The sequence below is a fragment of the Alexandromys fortis genome, unplaced genomic scaffold (genome assembly GCF_014885135.2).
Source record: "Alexandromys fortis isolate MF-2015 unplaced genomic scaffold, M_Fortis_MF-2015_v1.1 scaffold_338, whole genome shotgun sequence".
NCBI classification, from domain to species: Eukaryota; Metazoa; Chordata; class Mammalia; order Rodentia; family Cricetidae; genus Alexandromys; species Alexandromys fortis.
The window spans coordinates 529519-542151 of NW_026068212.1; the positions used below are offsets into that span (position 1 = coordinate 529519).

The window sequence follows — 12633 nt, forward strand, 5'->3', positions numbered from 1 at the left end:
TTCAACTGGCCTTGGGAGCACTAGCTCCCATGTAGGTCTCTATCTCCATCCGTGGCACTGAAGTTTCTGCCCTAACAACCCTCTGCCTGATGTTTACTTATTTATCCAGTTCCTTTCCTTGACATTATAATGACAAAACACATTGTGATTATTCTAAACTTGAGCGTCCTTTCTGGCCTTTGTTAACAAGTTTCCATAATGCAGAGCACATAATTTAGTAATTAATCCTTGTTTTACTGCACAAAGTAACTCTTACCATTTCTAGACTGTGGTGACATATGCAGTGATCAAGATGACATGGGCATCTTAGTAGCGTTCTCGGAGTTGCACTAGAGCATGTCCCGTGCATTCCTCTTGCTCCTCCATCCCTCCAGATGCTTGCTAACCTAAGAGCAGCTCCGCTCGTGCTGCCCTTTGCAGTTCTCTGGGACCTGACCTATACAACTCATTTATTTTCAGTGAGCCTCAGTGCTCTCTTGTCAGTGCCACGAGTAGTTAGCTCACAGCTGAAGTGGATGATGTATGCTCTTATCACTTCATTCCAAGCTTTCCAAAAGAGCCCCCTGGGAAGCGACTGGCTTAGTCAAGAACAGAGAAGACCTGGGAAAGAAGCTGCAGTCTCAGCTGACGAGTCTAGCTGTGTGGCCTGTCTACCGAATGAGAAATAAATCCGTTCTTGATTCATAGGACTGTTTGTGGGGTTAACATGAGATGCTCTTAAACCCTGTGCCCACCATACAGAACAAGCTGAAAAGGAAAAGAACACCAACACATTTTTTTCAAAGACATTGTTAAAATTCAGGTAGGTAGCCTGGATTTTTGATCTCTCTTTTTAAACCTTCCTCTAGTGCCACTGAAATATTAATTTTGGTTAAAACTAGTTGCTGTCTCTTCGTTTGCTGTACTCTTAAGTATATCTCTGATTTTAATTTGAAGGAGTGAAGTAAGTCTTCTATTAGCCACAGTGCCCACCAAAGGTAGTGAGAAAAACAGACATTCAATTCATATTTTTATCTTAAAAACAACAAAAAAATATTGCTGCCTCATGCAAAGAGTACTAAAATCTTCCAAGAGCAAAGGAAACCGTTGTTCCAGATCTCTTCTGAGATTTGGTGGTTACTTTTTAAAGGCCACTACGGCAAGAATTTGCTAGAGAACAAGCCAGGTGCAGCAGTAGGAAAGCAAACCCATTACTGAGAAATGATTGTAAGACGATGATTCTTCTCCTCTGAAGTCAGACTGAGGTTCAGAGTTTGTCATCCTCTTCAACTAATCACGGTGACTCGGGAGCTACAAGGCACGAATCTGAGCTTACGGCTGTGCCTGAAGAAGGGATAGCGGAGGACTCACCGAATCAGGCGTGGGGAATGCAGAAGACAAGCCGCGCTGTACCCATTCTGAAGATCAGGAATCTAATCTTTCTCTCTCCTCTCCTCTCTCCTCTACTTCTAAGACAGCACCTCACTATAATGAATCCGTGATGCCTGACTTAGTTTCCTGAGTATGGGACAGGTCACGGATGGCCCCCAGGTGTGGCTCCCAGCCAGACCCCCGTTAAGAGCACCAACCATTATTCTCATCCTAGGGAAGCCTGCGAGGCTCAGGATAAGGACCAGTCAGTATCCTAGGGTGAGGGGAAGTCCGACTCTAGACCACGGAGTCGCGATGCCTCCTTACCGGGTTTCTCGTTGCCACTAACCAGAGGTATTCATTCCCGCGCACAGGACGCGGAGAGGGATCCCGGCAAGCCCTGGCCGAGCGCCGCGCCACCCGCAGGAGTCCTCGCCGTAGCGTGGTCCCCCGAGCTGTGACCACGGCAAGTACCCCTGTGGGGGTGCCGGAGCTTGGGGAAGTACCTCTTGCGCTCTCACCACGCCCTCCGCGAGCCGCAGAGGGAGGGTTTAAAACTAAGTGAGAAAAGAACCTATGCGTGTGACCCCGGCACTAGCGCCCCGTGTGCTTAGCGTGGTTCTGAGAAAAGAGGGAAACCGCCCAAGGCGGGCGGCGTGTGCCAGAAAATGACTAGGCTGACGCTCGAACCGACCCAGAATCACCTAGCAACTCATTAACTAACATCTCATTTATTTAAACGTCCCTTTAAGGACATACAAACAGAAGGGGGGCTTACAACAAATACATTAGGTAAAATATTTCTTATCTGCCTTCATATTGAGAATCTAACAAGCCTAACTAAACGTTTTTCTTTCCCTCACTATTAGCCGATGAATAAAGTAGAACTTCCGAAGCATGTGTGTGCGTTGCTGCTGTCCCAGGGTCCTTCCCAGTCCGCTACTCCCGGACCTCCCCCCCCCCCTCCCGCCCAGCCCAGCCCACAGGCCCGACTTAGACTTCAGTTTTTCTGCCTTCTAATTTGCCTGTGTAAATGTTGGGAAAAGTGCACCTCTCGAATCTACACCTTGCAAGTAGATTGTGCCACATCTAATTTGCGTCCTCCAGTAAGTTATGTGAAAGCTACAAATACAGCTTTTAAATGTCAGAATCCACACTGTTTTGTAACAGTTGTGAAAATCATTTTTAACAAAGTTAACGGAATTGCCTCAGTCTAAAGTAAGTATGTAAAACAGGTGTAGTGTTTCTCACCTCTAATCATAGGCAGGAGGGCTTCAGAAAGTTTCACGACTGCCTGAGTTATAGAATTAAGTCACTAATTAGTTTTACAGAAACAAATATTTCAAATCTGTTGATTTTTCTATAAGTGTCCATAATATGCTTCCTGATTTTTTTCTGCAAAACATTAAAAACCCAAATATATAAGTTTTGTGGTGTCATTGAAGTAGTTTTAACACCAAGTGAGAATAAGCTAAATAATAAAGAATAAGCAAATACGCAGTAGCTTCGGGTTAGTTGAATGGACAGTTGGTGATATCAGAGACTATATATAAAAACTATGATGCCAAATATTGATGATAAACTCTGTGCTTTATGAGTTAGGTTCTCTCTCTCTTCCTTCTTTCCTTCCTTCCTTTTTAAAGACTAATTTATTTAGTATATATACATTGTTCTATTTGCTGGCTAGAAGAAAGCATCAGCTCTCATTATAGACAGCTGTGAGCCACCATGTGGTTGCTGGGAACTGAACTCAGGACCCCTGGAAGAACAGGCACTGCATTATAACCTCTGAGCTGTCTCTCGGTCTGGAGTTAGGTTATTTTTCAATAATTGTATTAGCTTATTAGTTGTTCATCTATGCATATACAATGAAAAGCAGCTGAACGTACATGGGAACTGTGGTCTTAAAAAAATCCCTCTTTTGCTGGTCAGTGGTGGCTTCAGCCTTTAATCCCAGCACTCAGCAGGAAGAGGCAGGTGGGACTCAGTGAGTTTGAGGCCAGCCTAGGCTACAAAGCAAGTTCCAGGAGAGCCAGGGCTGTTACACAGAGAAACCCTGTATCAAAAAAACCAAACCAAAGCAAACCAAACAACACAAAAAATTCAAAGCAATCCCTTTTTCCTCTCTGCGAGAGTATAGTCTAAAATGCCGAAAGACCACTGGTTACCAACCTCCATCTACCTTACAGCATTACTCACAGATGCCCATGGCTTTAAATGCCACTGAGACATTTTATTTACCTCAGAAGTAAGGCATGAGAGTTTAAGAGGCAAGTTTAAACATGTTCGTGAAGCAAGTTCATCAAACTGGGAGAATACAACCTTCTTTGTTTTTTTTTTTTTTCTTTCTCCAGGGGCAACTCAATCAGATGGTCTTTCTTACATAACATAGAAGACTGTTCCTCATCTATTTCTGGACCTATTTCAGGTCCAGAAACTTGTGCTAGTAGTTATGCATAAGAATGCTTCTCTCATCCAACTCACTCCCTAGGTTTTCAGTTCCTAAAGTACGAGGATCCTGTGCACCACGTCTGCTCTCTTGCCTCCAGCACGTGGCATACTGAAGGGCACAGGGCAGGAAGCTCAATAAAGGGTTACTGAGCTGAATTAGCTCTTTTTCAAAAGAGCTCGTTCTCTTAGTTCATCCCAAATCCTAGGTTTTTATTTTGGATTTTTAAATCTTTCAACAGAGTTAAAAGGCTGTTGAACAATGACAATATTCTTAGCAAGTCTGGGACCCTTGCATCAGTGCAGAGCTTTTTATTTTCCTCCCTCCATTCTCTTCTCCCTCCTCACTGTAGGTGGCTGCTTGTCTAGTGAGAGCGGGAGAGAGGCTTGCTGGGGTGCTGTCTAAAGAGCAAGTCTAAGGCACTGGAGGTGGTTCGTGCAAGGCAGCAGGAGCCCAACATGTGAACCAAAATGTCAGCCTATGCCTGTGACACGGCTTTCTGCAAATGAGAAACTCAGCTAAGTGCATAACCACAGTGACACTGACAGAGGCTTTTCTAGGAAACACTAGCTCAGTTTCCATTTCTGGCATGTTTTTATTCCTTCAAATGTCTATTTTGGCTCACTGCTGACACTAAGCTTCTTGAATGTCCTTACTTGGGCATTCTAAGAGTAACTGAATCCTCTATCTAAAATGCCCCTAGGATAAATATTAATAGGTGCTTTCTAACATGGAGATTGCAGATATTAGCTAGTGCTGCTACTAATAAAGCATGGTAAGAAAGTGTGGTGGTTTGAATGATAATGCCCCCATAGGGAGCCATACATTCAAATAGATAAACCTGTGGGGGCCATTCTCATTCAAACCACCATAGAAGGTGTCAACACATGTTTAATATTCTATGAACAATGAGACCCAGATATAAAATCCACTCCTGCTTGTTTCCTTGCAACAAAATAGAAAAGTTTTATTATTTTATTTTTAAAATAAAAAGTTTTATTTTTAACAATACTCATTAAATTATTGGTTTTACTCACCACTCCAATGTGTTAATTCAACATAACTCCTCAATATGCTTGTGATATCAAATATTAGAAAGTCTATATATATATGTATGTATGTATGCATATATTTCTTTTGGATTTTTGAGACAGGGTTTTTCTATGTAACATTGAATGTCCTGGAATTCTCTCTGTAGACTAGGCTGGCCTTGAATTCAGAGATCTGCCTACCTCTGCCTCCCAAATGCTGAGTTTAAAGGTATGTGCCACCAATGCCCAGATAATATATGTAATCTTACATATACATATATGAACAATCAGATTCTAGTAAATTCCATTCTGAAAATATAATCTTAACATTTATTTATTTGTGTATTTATTTACTTTTTATTTATTTTTCTCTCATACCTTTTGACAGCAGTTTTCTCTCTTCCTCTACCTGCTCCCCCACTCCCAGACCTAACCTATTCCCCAGAGACACTCCTCCTCTGTTTTCCTTCAGAAAATAGCAGGTCTCCCACAGATATCAGTCAAACTCGGAATAACAAGATACAATAAGACTGGTCACAAACTCTCCTATCAAGGCTGGATGAAGCAACCCTGTAAGAGGAAGAGTTCCAAGAGCAGGCAAAAGAGTCGGAGATACCTCCACTCCCACTGTTAGAAGTCCCATAAAACCACTAAGCTAAAAATCTAGCATATACGTGAGAGACTTAGTTCAGACGCATGTAGGCTCTGATGATTGTTGCTTCAGTCTCCATGAGCCCCTATGAGCCCTGCTTAGTTGGTTCTGTGAGCCAAGTTCTCCTGGTGTCCTGTATTCCTCAGACTTCTACAATTCTTCCTCCCTATCTTCACAGGAGTACCCAAAGCTCCAAGGGTTCTCAGATGTCCAGTCCCCACTCTTACCCCACTCCTATTCCTGGTCATCCAGGCACAGTAGAGCATGGGTTCCAATGCAAGTTGGCTCTCAAATCAGACCAGTTATTAGCTGGCCAAGCCCACAAGTTCTGCAGCCCCATTGCCCCAGCACATCTTACAGGCAGAAGGATAGATTTTAGGTTGAAAGTTTTGTGGCTGGATTAGTTTGTACCAGTCCCAACAGTGGAATCTCCATATCCTTTACTAGGAGTCTATGGTGGTTAGAATAGGAATGGCTCCCATAGACTTATGCGTTTGAATTCTTGGTCCATAGCACTATTAGGAGGGGTGGTCTTATTGGAGGCAGGATTTGAAGTCTCATAAGCTCAAACCATTCCCAATGTGGCACACAGTCTCCTTCTATTGCCTGTAGATCAAGATGTAGGACTCTCAGCTACCTCTCCAGCACCATGTCTGCCTGCATGCTACCACGTTTCCACGACAGTAATGTACTAAACCTCTGAACTGTAAGACAGCCTCATTTAAGTGTTTTCCTTTATAAGAGTTGCCATGGTCATGTTGTTTCTTCACAACAATAGGAATATAAACTAAGGCAGAGTCCTCAATAAGGTGATCCTTATAGACTCCTGGGAGTTCCTACTGTACTTGGTTTCCACATAGCCCCTTCCCCAGCGCCCTCCAGTTCTAGTTGTCTGTCCCCAAACTGTTTCCTTACATTCCTCTCCCAAACCTGATTCCTCCTGGGAATGAACCCATTCCCATCCACCCAGTCCACCTGAAAAAAAATCTGTTCTAATTCACCTTCCCAGGGAGATTCTTGTATCCCCCCCCTTAAGCCCTCTTTGTTCCTTAGCATTTCTGGGTCTATAGATTGTAGCATGATTATCATTTACTTAATAGCTAATATCCACTTATTAGTGAATACATACCATGTTTATCTTTCTGGGTCTGGGTTACCTTACTCAGGATGATTTTTTTTCTAGTTCTATCCATTTGCCTCAAAATTTAATGATGTCATTCTTCTTAACAGCTAAGCAACACTTCATTGTGTTCATGTACCACATTTTTTAAATCCATTTTTTGAGAGGGACACATAAGTTGTTTGCAGTTCTGGGCTTTTATGAATAAAGCCACTATAAACATAATTGAGTAACTGTCCTTGTGATAGGATGGAGTGTCCTTTGGGTATATGCCTAAGAGTGATAAAAGTGGGTCTTGAGATAGATCATTCCCAATTTTCTGAGAAACTACCATGTTGATTTCCACAGTGGCTCAACAAGATTGCATTCCCACCAGTAATGGAGGAGTGACCCCTTTGCTCCACACTTCACCAGCATAAGTTGTCACTTGTGTTATTGGTCTTAGTCATCCTGACAGGTGTAAGTGGAATCTAAAAGTAATTTTGATTTACGTTTCCCTGTTGGCTAAGGATGTTAAACATTTCTTTGTTTCTCAGCTATTTAAGATTCATCTATTGAGAATTCTTTGTTTAGAGCTGTGCCCATTTTAAATTTGATTATTTGGTTTGTTGATATCTAGTATCTTGAGTTCTTTCTTTATATATTTTACATATTAGTCCTCATGGGATGGAGTTGGTGAAGGTCTCTTCCCTTTCTGTAGACCATAGTTTTATTGTAGCAACAATGTCCTTTGCATAACAGAAGGTTTTCAGTTTCTTGAGGTCTCATTTATTAATTGTCCATTTTAATGCCTGTTCTATTGGTGTTCTGTTCAGGAAGTTGACTCTTGTACAAATGCATTCAAGGCTATTTCCCACTTTCTCTTCTTTCAGGTCCAGTGTATCTGATTTTATATTGAGGTCTTTGATCTACTTGAACTAGAGATTTTGGTAGGGTGATAAATATGGATCTGTTTGCATTTTTCTACATGCAGACAGCCGGTTAAACTAGCACCATTTTTAGAAGATGGATTCCTTTTTTCCTCCATTGTGACTTTTTGTCTCCTTTATAAAAAAATCAAGTGTTCGTAGATGTGTGGATTTATGTCTGGGTCTTTTATATGATCCCACTGATGAGTGTGCCTGTTTTCATGTCAATATTATGTGTTTTTTTTTTTATGATAGCTCTATAGTATAGCTTGAAACCAGGGTGTTGGTACTTTTAGAAGTTGTTTTGTTATTTAGGATTGTTTAAGTTATTTGTGTGTGTGTGTGTGTGTTTCCATATGAAGCAGAAAATTGTCATTTCAAGTTTTGTAAAGAATTTTGTTGGAATTTTGATGGGGATTGCATTCAATCTGTAGAATGCTTTTGATAAGATTGCCATTTTTACTATGTTGATCCTACTGATCCATGAGCATAGGAAATCTTTCCATGTTCTGATATCTTCTTCAATTTCTTTCTTTTAAAACTTGAAGTTATTTATTTATTTATTAAAGATTTCTGTCTCTTCCCCACCGCCACCTCCCCTTTCCCTCCCCCAATCAAGTACCCCTCCCTTGTTAGCCCAAAGAGCAATCAAGGTTCTTTGCCCTGTGGGAAGTCCAAGGACCACCCACCTCCATCCAGGTCTAGTAAGGTGAGCATCCAAACTGCCTAGGCTCCCACAAAGCCAATATGTGCAGTAGGATCAAAAACCCATTGCCATTGTTCTTGCCTGGGTTAAAACCGGTCTCACTGAACATAGCGGACAATGAGGACTACTGAGACCTCAAAACTTGAAGTTTTTAATCATACAAGTCTTTCTTTTGCTTCAATAAAGTTACTCCAGGATATTTTATGTTATTTTTGGCTGCTATGAAGGGTATTATTTCCCTAATTTCTTTCTCAGTTTGTTTGTCATTTTTATATATATGGGTTATTGATTTTTTTGAGTTAATCTTGTAGCCACTTTAATGAAGGGGTTTATCAGCTGTAGGAGTTCCTTGGTGGAATTTTTGGGTCATTTATGTAAATTATCATATCATCTGCAAATAATGATACTTTGACTTATTTCTTTCTAATTTGTATCCTCCTGATCTTTTGTTGTCTTATTGCTCTAGCTAGTACTTTAAGTATTATATTGAATAGATATGGAGAGAGTGGACAGCCTTGTCTTGCTCCTGATTTTAGTGGAATTGCTTTGAGTTTCTCTTCATTTAGTTTGATGTTGGCTGTCAACTTGCTGTCTATTGTCTTTATTATTTTTAGGTGTGGCCCTTGTATCCCTGATCTCTCCAAGACTTTTATCATGAAGGGGTGTTGGATTTTGTCAGAGGCTTTTATAGCATCGAATGAGATGATCATGTGCTTTTTTCTTTCAGTTTGTTTAAATGGTGAATTACATTGATTTATTTTTTTATTCACCCCTGCATCTCTAGGACAAAGTCTACTTGGCCATGGTGCATGACCGTTTTGATGTGTTTTTGGATTTTGTTTGCAAGTATTTTGTTGAATATTTTAACATCTAAGCTTATCAGGGAAATTGGCCTCTAATTTTTTTATTGGATCTTTGTGTAATTTGAGAATCAAGGTTACTGTGGTCTCATAAAATGAATTTGACAATATTCTTTCTGTTTCTATTTTGTAGAGTGATTTAAGGAGTATTGGCATTAGCTCTTCTTTGAAAGTCATGTTGAATACTGCACTAAAACCATTTGACTCTGGGCTTTTTTCAGTTGGGAGTCTTTTGATGACTGCTTCTATTTCACTAGGGATTATAGTTCTATTTAAATTGTTTATCTGCTATTGATTTAACTTTGGTAAGTGGTATTTATTGAGAAAATTATCCATTTCTTTTATATTTTCCAAATTTGAGTGTATAGGTTTTAAAGTATAACCTAGTGATTTCTTTGGATATCCTTGGTGTCTGTTGTTATATCCCCCTTCATTTCTGATTTTGTTAATTTGAATAGTCTCTCTCTTATCTTTTAGTTAGTTTCAATAAGGGTTTATCTATCTTGTCGATTTTCTAAAAAAAAAAAAAAACCCACCTCTTTGTTTCATCAATTCTTTGTATTCTCTTTATTTCTATTTTATTGATTTCAACTCTCCATTTGATTATTTCTTGCCACTCACTTCTCTTAGTTGTGATTATTTCTTTTTTTCTAGAGCTTTTGGGTGTGTTGTCCAGTTACTAGTATGTTATTTCCCCATTTTTTAAATGCAAGTACTTAGTATTATAAACTTTCTTCCTAGCAACACTTTCATGGTATCCAGTGAGTTTGGGTATTCTGCATTCATTTTCATTGAATTCTAGAAAGTCTTTAATTTCTTCACTTCTGTTTTGATCCATTTTTCATTCAGGAGAGAGTTGTTTAGTTTTGATGAATTTATAGGCTTTCTGTTGTTTCTGTTATTGAAATCTAGCTTTTACCCATGGTAGTCTGATAGGAAGCTGGGGGTGTCTTAGTTAGGGTTCCTATTGCTGTGAAGAGACACCATGACCACAGTAACTATTATAAAGGAAAAACATTTAACTGGGATGGTTTACATTTTGTTATCTTTCGTCCATTGTCATCATGGTGTGAATGGTGGTATTCAGGCAGACATGGTGCTAGAGAAGTAGTCGAGTGTCATAAATCTTGACTTGCAGGCAACAGGAAGTGGTTTTTCTCACTGGGCTTGAGTATGATCTCAAATCTTACTTCTACAGTGACTCACTTCCTCCAACACATATAATCCAACAAGGTTAGACCTGCTAATAGTGCCACTCCCTTTGGGGACCATTTTCTTTCAAACCACCACAGGGGATTATTTCAATTTTCTTGTTTCTGTTGAGACTTGCTTTGTGATTGAGTACATGGTCATTTTGGGGAAAAATTTCATGAGGTACTGAGAGAAAGGAATATTCTTTTTTTTTTCAGAAAATCTGCCAATTTTATTCATAAATAAAACTAATTCTATTTATTTATTTATTAAAAATTTCCACCTCCTCCCATCCTCCCATCCTCCCATTTCCCTCCCCCTTCCCCCACTCCCACTCCCTCTCACTCTCCAGTTCTAAGAGAAGTCAGGGTGCCCTGTCCTGTGGGAAGTCCAAGACCCCCCTCCATCCAGGTCTAGGAAGGTGTGCATCCAAACAGACTAGGCTCCCAAAAGCCAGTACATGCAGTAGAATCAAAATCCAGTGTCCTTATCATTGGCTTCTCAGTCTGCCCTCATTGTCAGCCACATTCAGAGAGTCTGGTTTGATCACACGCTCGTTCAGTTCCAGTCCAGCTGGCCTTGGTGAGCTCCCATTAGATCAGTCCCACCGTGGGTGGAAAGGAATATTCTTTAGACACTGTCTAGACTCTTTTTCTTCTCTCCCTCAAGGCTATGTATGTTTTTTAAACATTCTGTGACCCGCTCAGAGGTTTATTTTTGTTGGAATCTGTGTTTATTGTGTATCTGTAATCATTTTCTGGTCAGGAGTGCCTTTTTTTAAATGCTAAGTGGGTGTGGCTAGAACCAACTCCACAGCCCTACCTGTTTGCTCTGTCCAATCTAGCAAGGTGGAGGTATGTTCACTGCCTCTGTAAGCCATACTTACTACCCCAGCTGCAGGAACATAGCTGGTCTATGTCACTATTAAGCAACTAGTAGCATGCTGCTCACAAACCACATTTAAGTGCAGGGCTCTTGAAAACTCAAGAGTTCTTCATGCTGCCAGCATGAACCAGGTAGCCAGCTCTTAAAGAAGTTGCACCCCTTTGCTGTCAGCAATCAGAGTCTATCTGAAAAAAATGCGGCATCAAGAAGCTGTGCTTGGCTCTGGATTTTTTTGGTCTAGAAGTCCTTTTTTTTTTTTTTTTAAAGCTTTTTTAGGTCTTATGTGGATCAATGCCCCAGACAGTGGCTGCCATTTGAAGAGTGAGACCCAGCAGACAAGGGAGGAGGGAAGGGTCACTGAAAGCCAGAGTGTAGGGACTTGGCAAGGGAGTGACCCAAGCAGCAACAATTCAGAGTGTCCCAGCCAGCCAGCAAAAGGGATGGTAGTGTTGGGACATGGACCAGCTAGGGTGAGAGCCAGCCCAACTGTGGGCTCTGTAAGCCTGTGTGCAGTGTCTAGCTAGCTCATTCGGTAGAACATGAGACTCTCAATCTCAGGGTCATGGGTTCATGGCCCATGTTGGGTGCCATTTTGTAAATGGAGACTGCTCATTCATTTCTAGCCACCCAGAAACAAATAATCACACAGAAACTATACTAATTACAATACTGCTTTCCAATAACTTAGGCACATTCATGGCTAACTCTATATTTTAAATTAACCCAGTTTTATAATTCATGTATCAGCATGAGGTTGGGACATAGCAGTAATGTTCCAATGCTAGCATCTTTCTCTTTCGGCAGCTACATGGCATCTCCTTGACTTTGCCTACTCTCTCTCTATTTTTGCAGTTTGGTTATATTCTGTCCTGCCATAGGCCAAAACAGTTTTATTCACTAACCATTAAGAGCAACACATATACAGAAGAACATCTCATATCAGTGACTCTCTTCCTTTGTTGACTCTTTATATGGTTTGGGTATCAGGAGACTGTGTCTTCATAAAAAGAATTAGGCAATATTTCTTAAGTTTCTATTTTGCAGAAAAATTTGAGGAGTATTGGCATCAATTCTTCTTTGAAGGTTTGGTAGAATTCTGCACTGAATCTATCTGGTCCTTAGCTTTCTTTTTTGGAGTCAGTTAATTAGAGCCTCTATTTCTCTATGGGTTATAGGTATGTTTAAATTGCTTATTATGATCTTGATTTAGCCTTGGTAGGTGGTATTTATCATAAAAATTTTCCATTTTTAAAAGTTTTTAATTTGGTGGAGTACAGATTTGTAATGTCCTGTGGGTCTCTGAATTTCTTTAATGACTGTTTTTTTTTTATATTACTCTCTTCTAGTTTTGTTAATTGGGATCTTCTCTCTCTGTTGTTTAGTTAATTTGCTTAAGGGTTTGTGAAACAATTTTTTATTTCATCGATTCATTCTATTTATTTATTTATTTATTTTTTAAAGAAGGCTACTGATTTTTTTTT

General features: G+C 40.2%; 1 protein-coding gene across 4 annotated transcripts in view; it reads right to left on the reverse strand.

Moving 5' to 3' along the window:
* Il12rb2 (interleukin 12 receptor subunit beta 2) overlaps positions 1-1873 on the reverse strand; it is a 71162-nt gene extending 69289 nt beyond the window's left edge. For all 4 annotated transcript variants that reach the window (XM_050130338.1, XM_050130340.1, XM_050130339.1 and 1 more), the window contains exon 1: positions 1678-1873. The gene's annotated coding sequence lies outside the window, so the exon portion shown is untranslated. The remainder of the gene's footprint in view (positions 1-1677) is intronic.
* Positions 1874-12633: the final 10760 nt, after the last annotated feature.